The sequence below is a fragment of the Caloenas nicobarica genome, chromosome 1 (genome assembly GCF_036013445.1).
Source record: "Caloenas nicobarica isolate bCalNic1 chromosome 1, bCalNic1.hap1, whole genome shotgun sequence".
In the NCBI taxonomy this organism is placed as follows: Eukaryota; Metazoa; Chordata; class Aves; order Columbiformes; family Columbidae; genus Caloenas; species Caloenas nicobarica.
The window spans coordinates 216063929-216077117 of record NC_088245.1 but is presented as its reverse complement, the minus strand read 5'-3'; positions in this window follow the sequence as shown (position 1 = coordinate 216077117).

The window sequence follows — 13189 nt, the reverse complement described above, 5'->3', positions numbered from 1 at the left end:
CACCACCTCTCTGGGAACCTGGGACAGGCTCTCACCACCCTCAGGGCAACAATTTCCTCCTCATGTCTGGCCTGAATCTCCCTCCTTTAGTTTAAACCCATCACCCCTTGTCCTGTCACAACAGGCTCTGCTCAAAAGTCTGTCCCCATCTTTCTCATGGGCCCCTTTTAAGCACAGAAAAGAACCAGGGTCCTGTGGGTCTTCCCACCGAGATGTTTTTGTTGGTGCCCCCAATCAGGAGGACGTTGGGCCCCGGGTCAGTTTTCACCAGGACACAGGTGAACGTTCCCGACAGCAGCCGGGTCAGACGCGTTTCCCCGCACAGGGGGGTCCCTCAGCCCGGTGTCCCCGCTGCCACCTCTTGCCACCGGGCTCAGCCCGAACCTGGCGGGGCTGTCAGGAGGTGAACCGGCCCGGTCTGGTGTCTGCAGGTGGTGGTGCCGTGGCTGTCACCTGGGGGGCCTGGGAAGAGGCTGCTGGGGGGTGTCACAGAATCACAGAATCATTTTGGTTGGAAAAGCCCCTCAAGATCGCTGAGTCCACCCGTTCCCCCACCCCTGGCACTGCCCCATGTCCTGAGAACCTCATCTCCGTCTGTCCAGCCCCTCCAGGGATGGTGACTCCAGCACTGCCCTGGGCAGCCTGTTCCAATGCCCCACAGCCCTTTGGGGAAGAAATTGTTCCCCACATCCAACCTCAACCTCCCCTGGCGCAACCTGAGGCCGTTTCCTCTGCTCCTGGCGCTTGTTCCTGGGGAGCAGAGCCCGACCCCCCTGGCTCCAAGCTCCTTTCAGGCAGGTCAGAGATCAGAAGGTCTCCCCTCAGCTCCTGTTCTCCAGCTGAACCCCCAGCTCCCTCAGCCGCTCCCATCACACTTGTGCTCCAGCCCCTCACCAGCTCCGTTCCCTTCTCTCAACCCGCTCCTGCACCTCGAGGCCTTTCTTGTCCTGGGCGTAAGGAACGTTTAACAAAGGAATGTTGCTTTTACGAAACTGGGGACCTGGCGCCTGATCCCAGTCTGGGGGAAGGACCGAGAGACATCAGACCATGAATCCTTAATGGAAAGCAGAGTCTCTTTGTACTAACCCCGGAATGGAAATTGATACTTATTTTTTAAAAAATTCCACCTGGGGGAAGATTAGCCAAAGAGCCAGGAATCCATATTTTAAATAAATCAGAAAGGGGAGGGGGTTGTTAGAATCAGAAGAATGAGACAGGTAAACTGAGGCAGGGTCGGGCAGTCTGTAAACCTGCAGCACCAACCGCCGGGGACGGGGGGGGAATTTGCAGCTGGGATTTGGGGGGATATAAGCGGGGGCTTTTTGCCCTGTTCCGTGCGCCTGCCTTTAGGTGCAACACCCGGCGTGGCAAAATCGCTGATAAAATCTGCTTTGCCGGGAGATCCTGCCGGGGCCTGTTCTATTGGCAGGGTGATCGTTTCCTACACTGAGGGTCCCAAAACTGCCCCCAGGATTCGAGTCACAGAATCACAGAATAGATAATATAAAAATATAAACAGTAGTGTGTGTGGGAGTAAGAATTAAAAAGGCAGCTTAACAGGGCAAGTAGTGTAAATAAGGAGTTTAGGCCTATCTTATTTCCTGGATATACAAAGTGCAGGAGGTTAATAACTACTTGGAGAGGAACAGAAAATAAAAATAATTGTTATGCCATTTTATTAATCCAGCGTTTACTCCTGAGTAGTAAAAAGGAGAGTAAGGAAAGATAATTTCCTTTTATTTGAATGTGAGTTCTGGAGGGTTGTAAAGCACTGGATTGGGCTGCACACCAGTCAGTTGTTTGTTCTTTGCCTGGAGAGCAGGGAGAGAAATCCTCAGAAGTGCATTATTTATTGATATATAGACCTCGGGTTTGTAGTGTATCTGCCACAGCCAGATCCTTTGGGTGCAGGAAGCTGTAAACACAACAGGGTTCTGCCTGGAATTTGCTCCTCGTCCCAAGTTGTGAGGGACAAAAAATGACACCTGTGCTGACACGCAGGGACCCAAAAACATTCAGTTCTTACTAATGCAACCCCATATGGTGTTCCCTCTATTTATCATTCATCTGAAGGACTCGGGAGATGATGGACAGGATCTTCTACCCGAGGGAACCCGAACTTCTTCAGGAGCTGGAAGAGCAGCTCCCTTGGGATTCTCCATTGAGGGAGATCTCGAGAGCAGCCCTGGCTGGGCTGGATTTTCCTGAGCTGGATTTTCCTGAGCTGGGTTTTTCTGAGCCAAGTTTTCCTGAGCTGGGTTTTCCTGAGCTGGGTTTTCCTGAGCTGGGTTTTTCTGAGCCAAGTTTTCCTGAGCTGGGTTTTCCTGAGCTGGGTTTTCCTGAGCTGGGTTTTTCTGCTTGTCGCAGCTGTGGGGACAGATGCTGACAAGGACTCTCTGGACATACCGGCGCTGCTTGACCTCAAGAAAACGGGGCACCCTCCGGGTGGATCCCTCTGCACCCGGACAAGAGTTTGTGTTTCTTCAAGGCCTTTTTCAGAACCTGTTAGTGATATTACCAGAGTTGGGTCCAAATGAGAGTTTTTGGTGATTTTCGTGTCCTGACAAGTGTATCACATGCAGCCGAGTACCTCAGAAAAGGCAGTAAATTTATCTTTACTCAGTCTTACATAAAGGCAGCAGTATAATTCAACATTATTGCGATGCAAATAAACATACATCGAACCAACAGCATATGGTGCCTTGTTTACTGCATGTCACATCATAAATCAAGTTGTTGGGGATTAAAGGGAGAATTAAGGGCTTTTTAGAGCTCTTATGCTAAAAAGTGTTTTGTTCTCTGTTAGTCAACATCCTCCTCGTTAGGGGCTGAGCACAGGGGGAAGTTTTGCAGCTGAAAGCGAAGTAATTTCTGGCCGTGAAGCGTCGACTCGTGCGGATGGCGATCGACTGTTCCAGCATAGAGATGAGTTCTATTAGAAAGCAGTGTAGGAGAAAGGGACCTGGGGTCCTGGGGACAGCAGGGTGACCATGAGCCAGCACTGGGCCCTTGTGGCCAGGAAGGGCAATGGGACCTGGGGGGGATTAGAAGGGGGTGGTCAGTAGGTCAGAGAGGTTCTCCTGCCCCTCTGCTCTGCCCTGGTGAGACCTCATCTGGAATATTGTGTCCAGTTCTGGGCCCCTCAGCTCCAGCAGGACAGGGAACTGCTGGAGAGAGTCCAGCGCAGCCATGAAGATGCTGAAGGGAGTGGAGCATCTCCCGTGTGAGGAAAGGCTGAGGAGCTGGGGCTCTGGAGCTGGAGAAGAGGAGGCTGAGGGGTGACCTCATTAATGTTTATAAATATAGAAAGGGGGAGTGTCAGGAGGATGGAGCCATTGGTGACAACCAGTGACAGGACAAGGGGCAATGGGTGCCAACTGGAACACAGGAGGTTCCACTTAAATATGAGAGGAAACTTCTTCCTGGTGAGGGTGCCAGAGCCTGGCCCAGGCTGCCCAGGGAGGTTGTGGAGTCTCCTTCTCTGCAGACATTCCAACCCACCTGGACACCTTCTGTGTAACCTCATCTGGGTGTTCCTGCTCCGGCGGGGGGATTGGGCTGGATGAGCTTTCGAGGTCCCTTCCAACCGCTGACATTGATTCTGTGATTCTGTGGTTCTGGCGGGGAATGGGTTCGTCACAACGAGCAGCTCGTTCTCCGTGCGGGACCGGAGCTCCTCGCCGAGGGGTTGGGGATGGTGGGAGTCTACAGGGGCTCGTGGAGGGGCTGGGGAAGTTCGAGGAGGAAAAGCGGGGCTTCAGTGGCTGAAGGAATATTTATAATTTTTATAAATTTATAATATTTATAAATTCTGGTCACTGGGACGTCGATCTTTTTGTGTCTAAGTGCCTGCGTCAGTTCTTGCACTGGTCACTGCAGTGTCAGGGTTTGAGCAGTCGGTAGGAAAAGCTCAAGGACTTTTATATTCATTGATTTCAAAGTCCTTTCAAACTCTCAGGGGGAAAGCAGCACGAAATGGAGATAGGTAACTAGATTATTTTGAAAATTACCATTCTTCTCCCCAAGTTATCCGTAAGCTCATGAATAAATAAAGAACAAAACATTTCTTTACTCATCTCTTTGACACTAAAAATATAACTGAGTCATCTATGGCCTTTAACTTGTAACGAATTTTCAAGAGCAGGGGAATAAAAAATGAGAGCAATCTTTTCCAGGTGGTCAGACCCTGTGGGTGTTTGGTGGCTGCTCAGGTGAAGCCGCTGCCAGGGAAGGGTCTTGTTGTTGGGGAGCGGTGGCGTCTGGTGGGGCAGAACGAGGGGCTGCGGTGGGTGTCAGACCCCCGAGCTTCGTCCTGATGATGCAGAACAAAGCAAAAGGGAATTTCAGACGGTGGCTTAATCAGGAGTCCCTGGTTAACCCCTGATTAATTATCGGCAGAGCACAGCGCTGTGGCTTTGCGAGAGGACACGCGTTGCGGTGGGCTGCTGGAAAGTGAGGAAAGGCTCTTCCATCACAAGGTGCCGTCCAGATGGGGAGATGAGGAGTCGCTGGTGCCCCGGGTCCCACCGGGACACGTCCCCTGGTCCTGCAGCAGCCTCTGCTTGAGGCTAAATAAACATTTCTGCCAGTGGCCTCAGCAGGAAACACTTGAGAACGTTGTGTGGGTCGGAGGAGGAAACAGCAGAGGTGAAGCACGGACATTGTCTGCAGACAGGGGAGTTTTCCTCTGGGCGTTGTCTGGCTGCATCAGATACCACGGGGCCTTTGTTGTGAGGAAATGTGCAAAATCCATATCGCGTTTGAGAGGAAACTCAAGGAACCTCCAGTAGCTTCAGAGACTGAGCCCAGAAAACGGTGGTGACCTGTCAGGATGTTTCTTCTCTCAGCTGCAGAGGAAGTGCTGAAATATTTCAAAACGATACAGGAAGAAACCAGAAAACTGTGCTCTTGTTCTACGACCAGCAGCGTTAGGTTACGACGAGAGATTATGGAACTGCTTTCACTGATGTTTTTAAAAATAGACTGGTAGCTATTGAATGTGGCCTGTTTGGGCAGCTTGGTCCTTTCCCAGTGTGCAGGGTTGGCCTTGGTGGTATCTTGAAGTCACAGAATCACAGAACAGTTTGGGTTGGAGGGCCCTCCCCAGCCCCCCAGTGCCCTCCTGCCATGAGCAGGGACATCTGCACCAGCTCAGGTTGCTCAGAGCCCCGTCCAGCCTGGCCTGGGATGTCTCCAGGGATGGTTCAGCCACCACCTCTCTGGGAACCCGGGACCTCGGCTCTGCAGGGACACGGGTCCCACGGACACGCCAGGAGCAGCTTCCCGGCCCCGGCCACGGTGGGATCTGCTCCGGGAGTGGACTCGCCCGCAGCCCGGCTCACCTGACAGCACAGCCAGGCCTGGATTAGTTAGTCTGGTGTCTAAATCCCAGCAATGCTGCTGACAGCAGGAACGGGACACCGGGGTCTAACTGCGCAGAGATGAATTGATACTGTCATTCCTTTTTACTCCTGCTTAATTAGATCCTCGTTCTCAGTGTCCTGGGGCATTCCTGTCACCTGTCTGTCATGTGTGACGTGATCTGTTCCTTTATCCGTACACTGAGCCCTCCCAGGTGCCAAACGTCCATAGCGTGGTGTGCTCAATGTGTTTTGCATTTTAATTGTTTGGTTAGATGCTGAACTATCTGCACATCCTACTTACAGTGCCATAGATATCTCATTTAGGCCTTTGTTGATACTTACTCAGTATTTATTTAGTATTAACTGTCCAGTCATCTCCATCATCTCATTCTAACACTGTTTTTCTCCAGTCAGGCCTGTGTTTTCTAAGAGGTCAGCAATATGCCCTGTAGCCAAAGGTACCTGGGGTGTGAGGAAGAGTGTGGGCAGCAGGGCAGGGAGGTTGTTCCTCCCCCTCTGCTCTGCCCTGGGGAGGCCCCGTCTGCAGAACTGGGGCCAGTGCTGGGCTCCCCGGTTCAAGAAGGACCAGGAATCACTGGAGAGAGTCCAGGGAGGGACACAGAGATGCTGAGGGGTCTGGAGCATCTTTGTGCCGAGGAAAGGCTGAGAGAGCTGGGGCTGCTGAGCTGGAAAAGAGAAGCTGAGAGGGATCTGATCAACGGGATCAATATCTCAGGGTGGGTGTCAGAGGATGGAGCAGACTCTGTTCAGCGGTGCCCAACGCCAGGGTGAGGGGCAACGGGCACAGACTGGAACACAGGAGGGTCCATCTGAACATGAGGAGAAACTTCTTTGCTGGGAGGTGCCAGAGCCTGGACCAGGCTGCCCAGAGCGGCTGTGGAGTCTCCTTGTCTGAGACATTCAAACCCCCTGGACCGACCTGTGTGATCTGCTCTGTGACCCTGTGTGATCCGCTCTGTGACCCTGTGTGATCCGCTCTGTGACCCTGCGTGATCTGCTCGGTGACCCTGTGTGATCCGCTCTGTGACCCTGTGTGGTCTGCTCTGTGACCCTGTGTGATCCACTCTGTGACCCTGCGTGATCCGCTCTGTGACCCTGCGTGATCTGCTCGGTGACCCTGTGTGATCCGCTCTGTGACCCTGTGTGATCCGCTCTGTGACCCTGTGTGATCCACTCTGTGACCCTGCGTGATCCGCTCTGTGACCCTGTGTGATCTGCTCTGTGACCCTGTGTGGGCAGGGCTGGGCTGGGGATCCACAGAGGGCACAGCCCAGCCAGCCTGTGGTTGTGAGGAGAACCAGGGATGCCTCACCAGTCTGCCCAACGTCATACAGGAGGCTGCAGCCTCCCTAGTGTGATGGACACACTCGACATCCTGACCAAACTCACAGTGTTTTGGTTCAGGCTCCAGAGGAGGTGAAGGGCTGAGCTGTAGCTGGGCTAAGAACTTTTCTTGTTCCAGGCTGTTCTCTGAAAACCACAAAGGAGCAGAGTGACACCGTGGGCATCACCGCGTACGAGCTTGGAACGCCCGTCATGCGATTAACCTGTGGATAGGGGGTGGCTTTTCCAAGAGCCATTTATTGAGGAACAAAGAAAGGTGTGGGTACGAGGAGTCTCGCACACACCTTCTCCATTGCATGTAATTTGACTATGAGCCAACCTCTTTATTCCATAAACACGATGTTCCATAACTGTGAGCCTTCTTGAAGCTCGGCAGCCTGGCTGGGTGGTTGTGATCTCCCTTCAGCTGGGATGCTGGTCAACAACAGCTGAATATGAGCCAGCGCGTGCCCAGGTCGCCAAGAGGCCACGGGATCCTGGCTGGGACCAGCACTGGTGTGGCCAGCAGGCCCAGGGCAGTGACTGGCCTGTGCTGGGAATGGGGAGGCCAAACCGCGAGTGCTGAGAAATGCTTCTCAGAGTCCAGCGCTGACTTTTGGTTAGCCAGCTGACCGAGGGAATCCCAGTTTGATCCAAACTTCCCCAAGGAAACCAGTGAGGACCTCCAAGCCAGCTGGGGAATCTTCTGCACTGTTGCTCCTTGTCCCGGTGTGTCGGGTCCCGCGTCCTGTTCTTTATCTGCTGATGCACTTTGCTCTGTTTTCCAGTGTGAATGTGTGGCTGTCCCTGTGGCTCCCGCAGGTCTGCGTGACATGGTTAATTGAGGAGTTAGAGATTGTCATTGAGCACCAAAGACCTGGTGAAGTTAATGGTAATTGTGTGAACTTAGCTTAAACTTGAGGCTTCTGCAAATAGAATCACAGAATCATTTTGGTTGGAAGAGACCCTCAAGATCATTGAGTCAAACCCTAACGTAACTCTAGCACTTACCTGTGTCCCTGAGAACCTCGTCTAAACACCTTTTAAACCCCTCCAGGGATGGTGACTCCACCACTTCCCTGGGCAGCCTGTTCCAATGCCTGACAACCCTTTCCACGAATAATTTTTTCCTAATATCCAATCTGAATATTCCCTGGTGGAACTTGAGGCCATTTCCTCTTGGTCTGAGTCTAAAGTATAGCTAAAGGCTCAAATGCTATCAGCTCCAGCCCATCGCCAAAGGCCGGTGGCTCACACAGCCCTGAGCAGGAGGGACAGCCTGAGTTCATGTGCACATATCGCAAACCATTTATTTTCCCAACCCAGGCAATTTTCTGTTTGCCCAGAGTCCTGTCTCTTGACCTCAGATAGACTCCAGGTCCTTCCTCTGCTCAATACTCTCTGGGATTTCGAAACCCACCAGATTTAAAAGTTAATTTGCAGTGGCACTCACTCCGCAATGTGCTGAAGTCCTGCAGAGAGGAGGCACAATGCGTTCTTCAGAGGATTTGCAGCCCGGGCACAAAGACACAGTTAAGTAGGGCAACAGCAGCTGAGCAATCAGCAAAACATGCTTATATATTATTTATACAAACCCGCAGTCCAGCTGAGGCTGCAGACTTTGTATTAGAGAGGCCTTTGAAGGACACGTGTGTGGAAAGCTCCTGGCAGCCTGCACATGGTGGTGGCTCCGGGCTGGGCTTTCCCAGGTCACACTGCTGTCTTGACATGAGAGCATCCAGAGGACACCTCCAGAGGAGAGTCTGTCTCTCCAGCAAAGGTGCTCGAGATCCCGTGGCAGATTTCTTTTGTCCTCACACCACAGGCAGATTGTTGGGCACTGATGGTCGTTGGGAACTGCTGATGGTTGGGTGCTGGCTATGGTTGGGAACTGGTGGTGGTTGGGAACTGGTGGTGGCTGGGAACTGGTGATGGTTGGGTGCTGGTGATGGTTGGGTGCTGGTGGTGGTTGGGAACTGGTGGTGGTTGGGTGCTGGTGATGGTTGGGTGTTGGTGGTGGTTGGGTGCTGGTGGTGGTTGGGAACTGGTGGTGGTTGGGTGCTGGTGATGGTTGGGTGCTGGTGATGGTTGGGTGCTGGTGGTGGTTGGGAACTGGTGGTGGTTGGGTGCTGGTGATGGTTGGGTGCTGGTGATGGTTGGGTGCTGGTGGTGGTTGGGTGCTGGTGGTGGTTGGGCTGGCACAGGCCAGTTCCACCGCAGCCGTGTGCTGGCTGCAGGAGTGTGGGTGGCATTGCTTCTGCACGACAGCCTGTTCACCAAAATGGGCACTGGCGTCACAATATCAATTAGTGTATTAGCAACATTGCTCTGGCAAACATTACAGTCCCAGTCCTGGCTGTTGCTGCAAGATGGATTTGTATCTCAGAGGAAAGTGCATCGCCAGGTGATCATAGAATGATTTGGGTTGAAGGACCTTCCCAGCCCCCCAGTGCCCCCTGCCATGGGCAGGGACATCTGCACCAGCTCAAGTTGCTCAGAGCCCCGTCCAGCCTGGCCTGGGATGTCTCCAGGGATGGTTCAGCCACCACCTCTCTGGCCAACCTGGGCCAGGCTCTCACCACCCTCAGGGCAACAATTTCTTCCTCATGTCCGGCCTGAATCTCCCTGCTTTAGTTTGAAACCATCACCCCTTGTCCTGTCACAACAGGCCCTGCTCAAAAGTCTGTCCCCATCTTTCTCATTGGCCCCTTTTCAGTCCGGAAAGGCCGCACTAAGGTCTCCCCGGAGCTTCTCTTCTCCAGCTGAACCCCCCAGCTCTCTCAGCCTGTCCTCCCAGCAGAGCTGTTCCAGCCTCGGGTCATTTCTGGGGCTCCTCTGGCCCCTCTCCAGCAGCTCCGTTCCATGGTTGTGAATGGAAAATATCTGGAGCGAGGACAAGATCAGTCACAGTGAATATGAACGTGGATTTTCTGGCCGACGACAAAAGGGATCACGCAACGTCAAGGCTGGGGATGCCGGGTGGGATGAATGTGGTGGGGTCAGGAAGGTGCCGTGAAAAACAAACCCCACTAATAGCACAGCAGGTTGAGGAAACATCTTGTGGCGTTGGGTGAGCACGAGCCCGTTGCTCAGAGATGCTTCGCGCTGCTGTGTTCCCTGCACATGGCTCGTGGTCCCGGCCAAGGCTGCTGCCCCTCACAGACATCGGCGTGAAGGGACAGACCGGAGAGGCCACGCGAGGGGAAGCAAACATGAAATGAGCAGGAGGTGGGGAAAGCAGGAGGATGCTCAAGCGTTTACTGGGCTTCATGTTGGCATATGCTCTTGCCAGCTGCTTCCCTGCCACCGTGTCCCTCAACATGTCAGTGCTTGCCTTCTATACCAGAAGAAATAACATGCTCAGCCCTTAATTATCTCCTTATTCTAAGCTAAAAAGTCAGACTCCGTGGGAGACCACCAACACGCACCATGTGCTGGAGCAGGGGGCTGCCCAAGAGCAAAGCTCTGGCTGAACACGCAGCTGGATGTCACCTCCTTTGCAGAGCTGCCATCAGAGCGTGGCACCGCTCCATGACGAGGCGCCTATGAAGGACACGGGGTCGGGTGGAGCTGGGTGTTGGCAGGAACGTCCTGCACCTGGACCAGCAGAGCCAGGGCCGGCAACAGCCTCAGCGCTGATGTGTTGGGTCTGCTGTTGGGTCTGCTGTTGGGTCTGCTGTTGGGTCTGCTGTTGGGTCTGCTGTTGGGTCTGGCTTGGTCCTACTGGAAGATCTGCCCCTCTTCCTGGTTTCACAAGCTGGACCATCTGTCAGCACTGGTGGGGTTTTGGAGCACAGGAGCACCGATCGCAGAGAAGATGGAACGTGTCCGGTTCTGGGCTCCCCAGTTCAAGAAGGACAAGGAGCTACCGGAGAGAGTCCAGGGAGGGACACAAAGATGCTGCGGGGTCTGGAGCATCTTTGTGCCGAGGAAAGGCTGAGAGAGCTGGGGCTGTTGAGCTGGAGGAGAGAAGCTGAGAGGGATCTGATCAATGGGATCGATATCTCAGGGTGGGTGTCAGAGGATGGAGCAGACTCTGTTCAGTGGTGCCCAACGCCAGGGTGAGGGGCAACGGGCACAGACTGGAACACAGGAGGGTCCATGTGAACATGGGGAGAAACTTCTTTGCTGGGAGGTGCCAGAGCCTGGACCAGGCTGCCCAGAGCGGGTGTGGAGTCTCCTTCTCTGAGACATTCAAACCTTCTGGACCGACCTGTGTGATCTGCTCTGTGACCCTGCGTGATCCGCTCTGGGACCCTGCGTGATCTGCTCGGTGACCCTGTGTGATCCGCTCTGTGACCCTGCGTGATCCGCTCTGTGACCCTGTGTGGGCAGCGCTGGGCTGGGGATCCACAGAGGGCCCTGCAACCCAGCCAAGCTGGGATGCTGGGATTCTGGGATTCTGTGGTTCTGTGATTTTGTGGTTCTTTGGTTCTGTGATTCTGTGGTTCTGTGATCTGTGGGTGGATGTGCTCTCCCAGGCTCCAGCAGAACCATCAGCTGAGCCGTGGTCTGCTCTACCCCTTGGCCTTTCAGCATTGTCATGGTCCACCAGCCGCCATTCCTTGCAATTTGTTTTCTTATGAAACCTCATTTCAGCCCATCCATTCGGTTTCCTGTAGATGTGCTTCAGGCAAACTGACCGTGGCTCTTACCAGGGGTCTGCAGAGTGTGGCCCGAGGTGCTGCAGCCCCACGATCATCTGTTTGTCTGCTGGGTGGTTCATGTCAGCATGGACACAGGCAGCAAAGAGACGTTCGTCCGGAAGGCTTAGGAAATTAGGGGCTGTCTGGAGATCTTCAGAGGAAGAAATTGCGTCTCCCTGGAAGTTTCCTGAAGGTCTTAAAAAGGAAGCTGCTGTTTGTGCCAACAGCCCAACAATCCAATTTCAAATTCAGAAATAAAGCTTTGCTCAGAAGTTATTTGCATTTACCTTGAACTCAGGTACCAAATACTACAGAAACAACGTATTGCACATTTATTGTTCTTCCTTAATGAAGGAGGCCTCGGGCAGATTGACGTCCGAAGCTGGGGCAGCACAGAGAGGCAAGAGCCAGGGACGAGCACCAAATACACATGTGAGGGGAATCAACAGCGTCTGTTGTAGAGAAAGCTCAGACGTTCACACTGTTTCCAATACATAACTCAGCTTCTGTCTCGTAGTTTCACACAGGATTATGTTCTGCTCGGAGAGTCCTAAAATATGGTATTTCTCTTTCCCACCAAATAATTGTAAGCCATAGATCTAGAGCTATAGATCCTCAGAGAAGATGTTGAGATTTGTCACGACTGAGCAGGTGTGGAGCTGGAGGTGCTCTGCCTTCTCGGTGGTTATATCGCTATTAATGAAAACACATTGTGATAGCCTTTTATACACGTTTTTATTTTCCCCATAGACATTTCTCCCACTGCTGTGCAAATCGTTGTGGCCAGTCTAGATGTGCAGGACCTACTGCTTGCCCTGGGGTCTGGGTGAGCTTTGGGAGATGAAGGAGAACTATATTGACACCTTAACATTTTTGATGACAATATTGGTCAACCTTGGCTGCCTGCTGGGTTGACAGCTTGGGTTGTCCAGAGAGGTCGAGGTGTCTCCATCCTTGGGGCTCCTGCTGGGATGTGGTCCTGGACCACTGGCTCTGGGTGGCCCATCCTGACCAGATGGACTCCAGAGGTCCCTGCTGGCCTCAGCTGTTCTCTGTGCCTGTGAACTTTGCGGTTCTCCTCAACAAAGATTATTTTGGAATTGCCAGACCTCCTTCCTGCCCTGCCAAGGTCTGACATTGCAACCCACGTGCCCCCTTCAGAGCTGTCTGCTGAGGTGCTGACCCATGGGCCACCCCATGTCAGCCACTCTGACACCTCCTCAGCTGCTCCCACCACCACCCAACTCCTCCCACCACCTCCATCTGCTCCCACCACCACCCAACTGCTCCCACCACCACCCAACTCCTCCCACCACCTCCATCTGCTCCCACCACCACCCAACTGCTCCCACCACCTCCATCTGCTCCCACCACCACCCAACTGCTCCCACCACCACCCAACTGCTCCCACCACCTCCCGCCTGCTTCCACCACCTCCCATCTGCTCCCACCACCTCCCAACTGCTCCCACCACCTCCCAACTGCTCCCACAACCTCCATCTGCTTCCACCACCTCCCATCTGCTCCCACCACCTCCCATCTGCTCCCACCACCACCCAACTGCTCCCACCACCTCCCTTCTGCTCCCACCACCACCCAACTGCTCCCACAACCTCCATCTGCTCCCACCACCACCCAACTGCTCCCACCACCTCCCAACTGCTCCCACAACCTCCATCTGCTCCCACCACCACCCAACTGCTCCCACCACCTCCATCTGCTCCCACCACCACCCAACTGCTCCCACCACCTCCATCTGCTCCCACAACCTCCATCTGCTCCCACCACCACCCAACTGCTCCCACCACCACCCAACTGCTCCCACCACCTCCATCT